Below are 8239 nucleotides of genomic sequence, written 5' to 3'. Positions count from 1 at the left end.
GAGCGAAGCGGCCGGCTGGCTTGAGAGCGAAGCGGCCGGCTGGCTTGAGAGCGAAGCGGCCGGCTGGCTTGAGTGCGAAGCGGCCGGCTGACTTGAGTGCGAAGCGGCCGGCTGGCTGGAGAGCGAAGCGGCCGGCTGGCTGGAGAGCGAAGCGGCCGGTGGATGCTTGGGAATACCAGCCGCTCGTGCTGAAATCAGCGGTGGATCAGCCACACTGGAACGCAATCCTAGCCGCTTTCTGACTGATCCAGAGACGTGGCTCTGGGCGATCAGCGGAGACGTGACGTGGCTCTGGGCGATCAGCGGAGAAGTGACGTGGCTCTGGGCGATCAGCGGAGACGTGACGTGGCTCTGGGCGATCAGCGGAGACGTGACGTGGCTCTGGGCGATCAGCGGAGACGTGACGTGGCTCTGGGCGATCAGCGGAGACGTGACGTGGCTCTGGGCGATCAGCGGAGGCGTGACGTGGCTCTGGGCGATCAGCGGAGGCGTGACGTGGCTCTGGGCGATCAGCGGAGACGTGACTTGGCTCTCGGCGGTCAGTGCTGACCTGACTTGGTGTTGTTATTGTGGTAACCGCCACTTTGTGAGTGTCAACTGGCGCGGCGGCCATTACACAACCAGACGAGGAATCGCGTTCCTCCGCGACACCCACAGTAAACAGAGATCCAAATGCAGCATTTTATTAAAGTAGAGTGGTCGTACAGGCAGAGTCAAAACAGGAACAAACAGGAACAGTGAGGAACAGGCAGAATCGAAGTCAGGGTACAGGCAGTAGATCGAGGCAGGCGGATATCATACACAGAACGGTATACCAGGCAAGGGTCAGGACAGGCAGCAACGGGTCAAGAAACAGGAACAGGCAGCAACGGTAACAGACAGGCAGACAGGAATATAAACGCTCGGAGATGATACACTGGGTAATCAAGACTTCGCGGTGAGGTGGTGTGTGTGTGAGTCCTTTATAGTCCAGGTAACAAGCTGCAGCTGGGTGTGGTGATTAGTGAGGAGTGTGTGCATGGCTGTATGTGGCGACAGGTGATTGGTGTGGAGTGAACATGTGACTGACAGGGAGAATTGTGGGAAGTGTAGTCCGCGGAGTGACAGGAACAGACGGTGATCGTTACAAAAAGTTGTATATCAGGTTAATTATTACATTTAATGATGTAAGTCCATCAGCAACATTTGTGGTATGATATCAGTCACCACAAAAATAAATGTCAACTCTTTCTTCAGTTAAAAAATGTCAGAAACTTACAATAGAAGTAAATAGGCAAAGCAGTAAACATTAAAATACACACTGTTTCAATTGTATAGCCACAAGCCTTAAACATTATGTGTGCAAAAGTCACTTACTAATTTTGTTTGTGTACATTTACAACCAGTGTTTCTTTCTTTCTTTTTTGTCATAACAACATAAACCTGGTAAGTACTGTAAAATATAAACATGTATAACAGAACGTGGACAATCTCTATCATTTATTATTATTATGAAATTATTTTCTTAAAAAAAAGTTATTTACTGTTCAGATAAACTCTTACATTCACGCCTTCCCGGACTCCAGTTCCCAGCATTCTCCTGTTCTCCACACCTGTCTGCACTTTCCTTTATCAGCCCCATTAAAGTATATATTGGGAGTAATTATTTTTTTAATGAATAAATTATATAAATAATGTTCGTCGTACGTAATACGATCGGGGGAATTGATGAATGAGCTGCGTAGCCTTTACTGTATGACAGCTGGTAATATAATCCACCTGCAGGTAAATTCGAGCAACGGTCTGAGCGGCCGTACAAGCTACAAATCAGTAGAAAATAATTTCTTTGTAGATTACACAAAAGCGACTTGGAAAACAGACAAAACAGAAAAGGTAAGAAGCGATATTTGAGAAAAGAGCATATCAATCTAATAGCCGTAGACGCATAGCGGAACTAACTTTACCCTGCGTCACGTGATTTCCGATTCTTGTGAAAAAGAAGCTCCCTAGCTCGTGAATCAGTATATAATGAAAGTGAATGTGGCTGATACCCTGATCAGTGCCCTGACTACTGAACTAGGGAGCTGATTGAGACACACGGTGGGATTATTATTAACCCTCTGGAGTCTGAGGCTGATTTGGGGCCTGGAGAAGTTTTGACATGCCCTGACATTTGTGCTTTTTTCAGTTGTTCATAAACATATTAATGGAAAAAGTGTCATAATAATAATATAATATGTGAGGAACATGTATGTACATGTTTGTATTTTTGAAGGAATAACATTTATGCGTGGTTATTGAAAAAACAAAAAACTTAAGTCACTGAAATAAGGCCAAAAAAAGTATAGTAAATCTGTGTTTACAATACTTTAGGGTATTGGAGGTTGTAAACTAGAGTTTTTGCTTCAAAATTATGTAAAAATTATGCTGCCTACTCCTTCATATAAAACAATATATTGATTTAGTTTTTGTAAGACACTTTTTGCCAAGAAACACAGTATGCGTGGAGGCGTGAATCACCACTGAAAAATGGGCCATTCTCACCTGAGAAGACAAAAGAATTGGATAGTAATGAGCTGAAATGACTTGCATATTAATGAGGCATTTCAGTCAGGTAGGCTGTGAAAAAAACCTTCTGTGATGTCTCAAGCTCATCATGATATATGAAACATACAGAAAAATATTATTACAATATAAAGTAATGGTTTTATATTATACTTTAAAATATAAGGTATTTCTGTGATGCAAAGAGTCTGAATATAGGCTTTTAGTTTAAAAGCATGCACATTTGGAGAAATATTGGATTCTCATATGCTTATGTCAATTTTCTATACAGAGGAGTTATATTTATTTAATATTCATTGTTATTACTATGAGCGCTGGTATTTTCAATTCATCCTTGAAGTCGGAGGGCGCTCTCTGTGCATTTTTAGTCCACAAATTCATCTAAAAGAAGAAGAGGCTATTCCATGAATGGAGTTTCCAATTCATACTGCAGCCGGAGGGCGTTAAAGAAACAAAAACTCATCTGAAATTCATCTATAGAAGAAAAGAAAACAGGAACTAACTGCATGTCTTCTAGAGCTCACTAACTATGACTTTTACATCCAGATAAACACTTTTCAAGACAATAAATACACGATTGAGACGACGAATGCATGTATTGCCTCTGAATTTGCATCTGAATAGCGCTGGCTCCGTGGGCGTGGCCGCATTAGCGGATAATCAGCTGAATCACGGACTTCTGACATGGCTCTCTTTTCATACAGATTACATAAACACAGAAGGTTTGTTTTTGATTTGACTTACATGATTTAAAACCTGACATCTTAACGTTTTTTTAGACATAAGTTTAATTTTTTTGTCATTAGTATTCACTAAGTTACATTTCATTTTCTGAGAACTATCAGATTGGACTTCGTTCAGAGGGAGAGGAGAAATCACGCATCATGTTAGTTTTCTTTATTTTACAAAAGCACAACATTGTGTTTTTACTCTGAGTGTATACAAATAAAAGAAGATATTCTATAGTTTCAATTGATATATTACTTATGTCTCTATGACAAAAAATGACGGAGTATCTAAATCGCTCTAAGCGATTTGACGTGTTTTTAGGCCCCATTTTTTTTTTGTCACATACCGCAAACATCTCCTCACTATGCGCTAGCTGCCTGTCCCCTGAACACACTGTAAAAAACGCGGTCTCTGTAGTCGTCACAAGCTCCGAAAACTGCAATAAAAACAAACTGGTGCAGCCTGGACCACTTAACATAATAAACATGCTCCAGCCAATAACCGACAAGCAGCGTCAGTACGCAAGCTTCTTACATTTTAAATACGCGTTCATGACTGTTTCAGGAAGCACGGAGGGGAGGGCCAGGAGGAGTAGGAGGGAGGGTCTAGCTAGCCTCTGTTTTGTTTGACAACACTTTGAACGTCAACAGGAAGTTACTCCGCTCAGAATCGCTTAGAGCGCCTTTAAAAATAGTAGCCCGCAAGAAGCTTTAAATACGAATTGCCTGTGCGCTGATTTGCAGCGAAAACAACAAAAATAAAAGAAGAATATGGAGGAGGAAATTTTTGGGGAGAAGCGAGGAACAAGGATTGTGTGTTCTGCAACGACAGTTGGAACTAAATACATAACTTTTCAATGTGCTGCTGTTGCGGATAGTCAAGAAAAACGTTTGTGCTTTGGTTCTGTTTGATATAATTGTAATGTTTATGTGTACAAAGCCATGCTTGCAGATGTTGTGGTCTATAACTCCTCCCCGAACTCCCCGCTGCTCTGTATCTTGCTCTCTCATTGGCTGTTGGTCATCGCCGATGTAGTTTTCAGTCAGAACACTTTTCACACAGCAGGATTTTGAATCGCCGACAGGTCCAGATATTTAGCATGCCAAATATCTCACAGGCGTCGGCGACTCGTCGGTGATTCTCTCAGATCGCGTCTTTGCTCATTCACACTGCGTGATTGTCACTCGCGTGAACGAGCACCGATTTGCCTGTGATTTCGGGCATTTGTCGGCGATTTCTCAAAACCTGTCGGCGAGCCAAAAAATCGGGGCTAAAATCGTGCAGTCTGAACTCGGCTTTAATGTGATGAAACTGGAGTTAAATCAACTGCTCGGTGTACATATGGTTCCTCTCTAAATAGTGTTAAAGTAACACTAAAGCAGAGTGAAAGTTAATGAGATAATTCAGCGATTAATTAAGTGATGAATGAGCATTAGTGATGAACACCTGCTGTTAACAAGTAGAATCACTGAAGAAAAGACAATCCTCCTCTGCTGAAAACTTGAGAGATATAATGTCTTTTATCTTCAGTTGATTTCATCTAAGACTGTGGCTGAAGTCAGTTGTAGTTCTTGTGTTTTTCTTTTCTTCAATTAGATTCTGCTTCAGTGTTACTATTTAGAGAGGGATCATATGTACTCCAAGCAGAGTTGATTTAACTCTGGTGATTTTGCTGTGTATTGATGACCTATGGCATTATAGCCTACAGCAACAATCCGTCTTCATTTAGCAAGTTTTTTATTCCAGTCAGTTGTGGATGCTGCCGATAGAGCAGCTTATTCGCCAAGACTGCTGCGGCTTGGCAAATAGATGTTTTTGTATTTAAACTATTGGAAATGTTTTCCCAAGTGAAACACTTACATATTTAAAGCGAATGTTTCATTACATTGGTATGGATTTACAATACAATTATTAGTGTTAGATCACCATCTTAGCATAATTCAGTGCTTTAGTTGAGGTAAACTGATAGTATTAGTGATTCTCAGTTGTTTATCGTTGATGTGTTCATGATGTGTGTATACTGAAAAGAGCACAGTCTCGAGGGTAATCCCTGGCCTGCGAAGGGTGATGGGGGTATGTGGCAAGCAGGGCGAGGCAGAGAGTCATGAGAACTGTGTGAGGCCGGTGGCATAATTGCTAATGAGCGTCACCTGCATGCCACACCAGTCTCAAGTGTCTCACGGAGGAGCTCTAGATTGATAAAAGGAGAAGTGATAAAAGTGAAGGACGAGAGAGGACCAGGACTGGACATTTATGTATGTGCGGCAGTCGTCCGTGAGAGGCTGCAGTTTTCCTTTCGTTTTGTGTTTGTTTATTTTGGGGATTAAAGTGTTTGAACGTCCGCCGGTTCCCACCTCCTTCTTCCCTTATCAACTAACCTTGTTACACAGTAATATTAGGAAAATGATGCAAAAGAAAAAAGTGTCATTGTTACACGAACAGCACAGCAGAATAAAAATGGAGAAGAGATTGTTGACTAAAGTCGTTATTTTGAATGTATTTTCGTCGCTTAATATCAGTAAAGTCACATGGACTATTTTATCAATGTCTTTAATACCTTTCTCCAACTTTAAAGTATCTGTTGCATTGCCGTCTATGGAGGGGAAAAAAAACTCTCAAATTTCATCAAAAATATCTTAATTTGTGTTCCGAAGTTGAACGAAGGTTTTATGGGTTTGGAACGACATGAGGGTTAGTAATGTGGCCGCGAAAATGTGTTGACTATAAACAAACTTAAAAAACAGCCGGACATCTAAAAAAAGGATTCTTTATTTTTGACCGCATATGAGAAAGATGCGGCGTTAATGTCTTAGGTTTCCGTTTGAGGAGAGGTTTACAGACAAATTTGTACAGTGGAGAGCACCAAAAATATAAACAAAAGAAAATTCGTTCAAACAGAGTTCACTACATATAGTGTGAATCACAGATGTACAAAGAAATAAACTAAAATATCTCTCTCTCGGTGTGTACTTAATTTGAATCAATCTGCACAAATTCCCTTTACAACTTTACAAAGTTGTAAAATGCTCAAAAAAATAAATGAAAGTACACAAAACTCTAAGCACACACTATTTGTATAATACCCCCAAATAAACAACGGTAGTGGCTTGATGTTTTCCTAGATAAAGAACAAAATAGAAATATTATTAAAGATACATTCTCATAAGCCACACACACACTTGTAGGACCAAAACTGAATGCATTTAAAATTCTTCACATTACCCTATAACATTCTTCACATTAACATTAACATTATATTCATCTCTAAATACAAATTATTAATAAAGTTGAATGAATATCAATATCAAAAACAATTTACAGCTCTTAAACAATCCACTTTGTGTGAACATAAGCATTATCAATAAAGAATAAAATAAATAACACTCACTCTATGACGCGCTGAACAGAAATCTCACACAGCTGACACAACTCACGTGCACTCACGTCCCTTCATTCTCCCCTCTGATACCATTTATCGAAAGAGAAAGAATTACTATTTACTTTTTCCTCGATATGACAACATAAACTACAACAGAACACTCAAACAACATGCAATGATTACACTGTACGAACACTCACGCTCAATCTCTGTTACTCGGGAGAATAACGTAATCCGTGTGATCAACACCTTCCACAGATGCACAGTAAACAGACTCAAACACCAAAGTTTGGATTTCCTCCTATCTTCCAGAAAAATGATGTTATTTTCCACCACACTTCAGCTCTCATGTGCTCCGCGATTGGTCTCTGTATTTTGTTTTTGTCCCTAGTGCATATTCTTTCGTTCATTGTAGAACTGCACTACCTAAACGCAAGGGTGCCCTCTAATGGCGGGTAGGAATGACTACAGGCCTTTTTTCCCTGCTTACACTCTCCCCTGCCATAAGTCAACGTCCGCGTGGACTTTTCTCTTAACTGTCCACAGCACCTTTCAGTTTTTCAGAAGTGTACATCACCATGCCTGCCAAAACTTGAGACAAAACATCTGGGCTGAATGATACAGCATTACAGGCGGACTTGGGCAAATTGTACGGGTTGCTGTGTTTACCTGCAGTCTGCCTTAGAGATCGACGCGGCACTGGTGTGGGTGCTGTTGCCCCAACTGGGATAGCCAAACTACGTCTCTGAGCCAGAACTGGACACTTCATCACAGTATCCGAGCATGAGTCCATTGGCTCCACTTCGCTACCAATTCCTTCATCTGCATTTCTCTCCATTGCAGTTAGTGGTTTGTCAATACTCCCACATTCTCCGAATTCAGGCTCCATCAAAATCTCTACCTGTGGATTGGACAGTTCCAGACTTCCTTCCACTAAAGGCGTTGGCTGCCCTCTCTCTGTTCGCCATGTCTCCTCCACAACTACACACTCAGCGTCCAAAGACTTTGACGGTCTCTCATCCAGTGGACTGGCCACTTCTTCCACTGAGCGTACCTTGCTACGTGGTGCCGGCACCGGGGTCGGTTGCGGACAAGGTTGAATATGCGCCCAATATATTCTTCTTTGCTCACCTCCTCCAAGTGGTTCCACCACATACGTAGTTCCTTGAACATCCTTAACTACGTAAACCTCCGGTGCCCAAGCGTCCTGGATCTTATTTCTTCCTGCAGGACGGTGCCTTAAGTACACTTGCTGACCAACAGCGACTTCAGGGCAATAAACCTCGCTCTCATGCCTAGCGGTTCGTTCCGCTGCTTTTCTTCTCCTGCATACTCTTTCGCTCTAGCATGAGCGTCTTGGAGTCGTTCCCTGTGAACAGACAACCAGTTGGTTTCCTGTGCCTTTCCTCAGGCTCCCGTCCCAACAGCGCATCAACCGGAAGGTGCGGTTGTGTCCCGAACAACATATAATACGGGGAATATCCTGTGGAGGAGTGAGCCGTCACATTGTATGCATACACCAATTCTGGCAGGTATTCCTGGCCACCTCCTCTTCTTGTCGGGTGGTAGTGAGCGCAGAAGGTCATG

This window comes from Megalobrama amblycephala, linkage group LG14 (assembly GCF_018812025.1).
Source record: "Megalobrama amblycephala isolate DHTTF-2021 linkage group LG14, ASM1881202v1, whole genome shotgun sequence".
In the NCBI taxonomy this organism is placed as follows: Eukaryota; Metazoa; Chordata; class Actinopteri; order Cypriniformes; family Xenocyprididae; genus Megalobrama; species Megalobrama amblycephala.
This window is presented reverse-complemented; position numbering follows the sequence as displayed.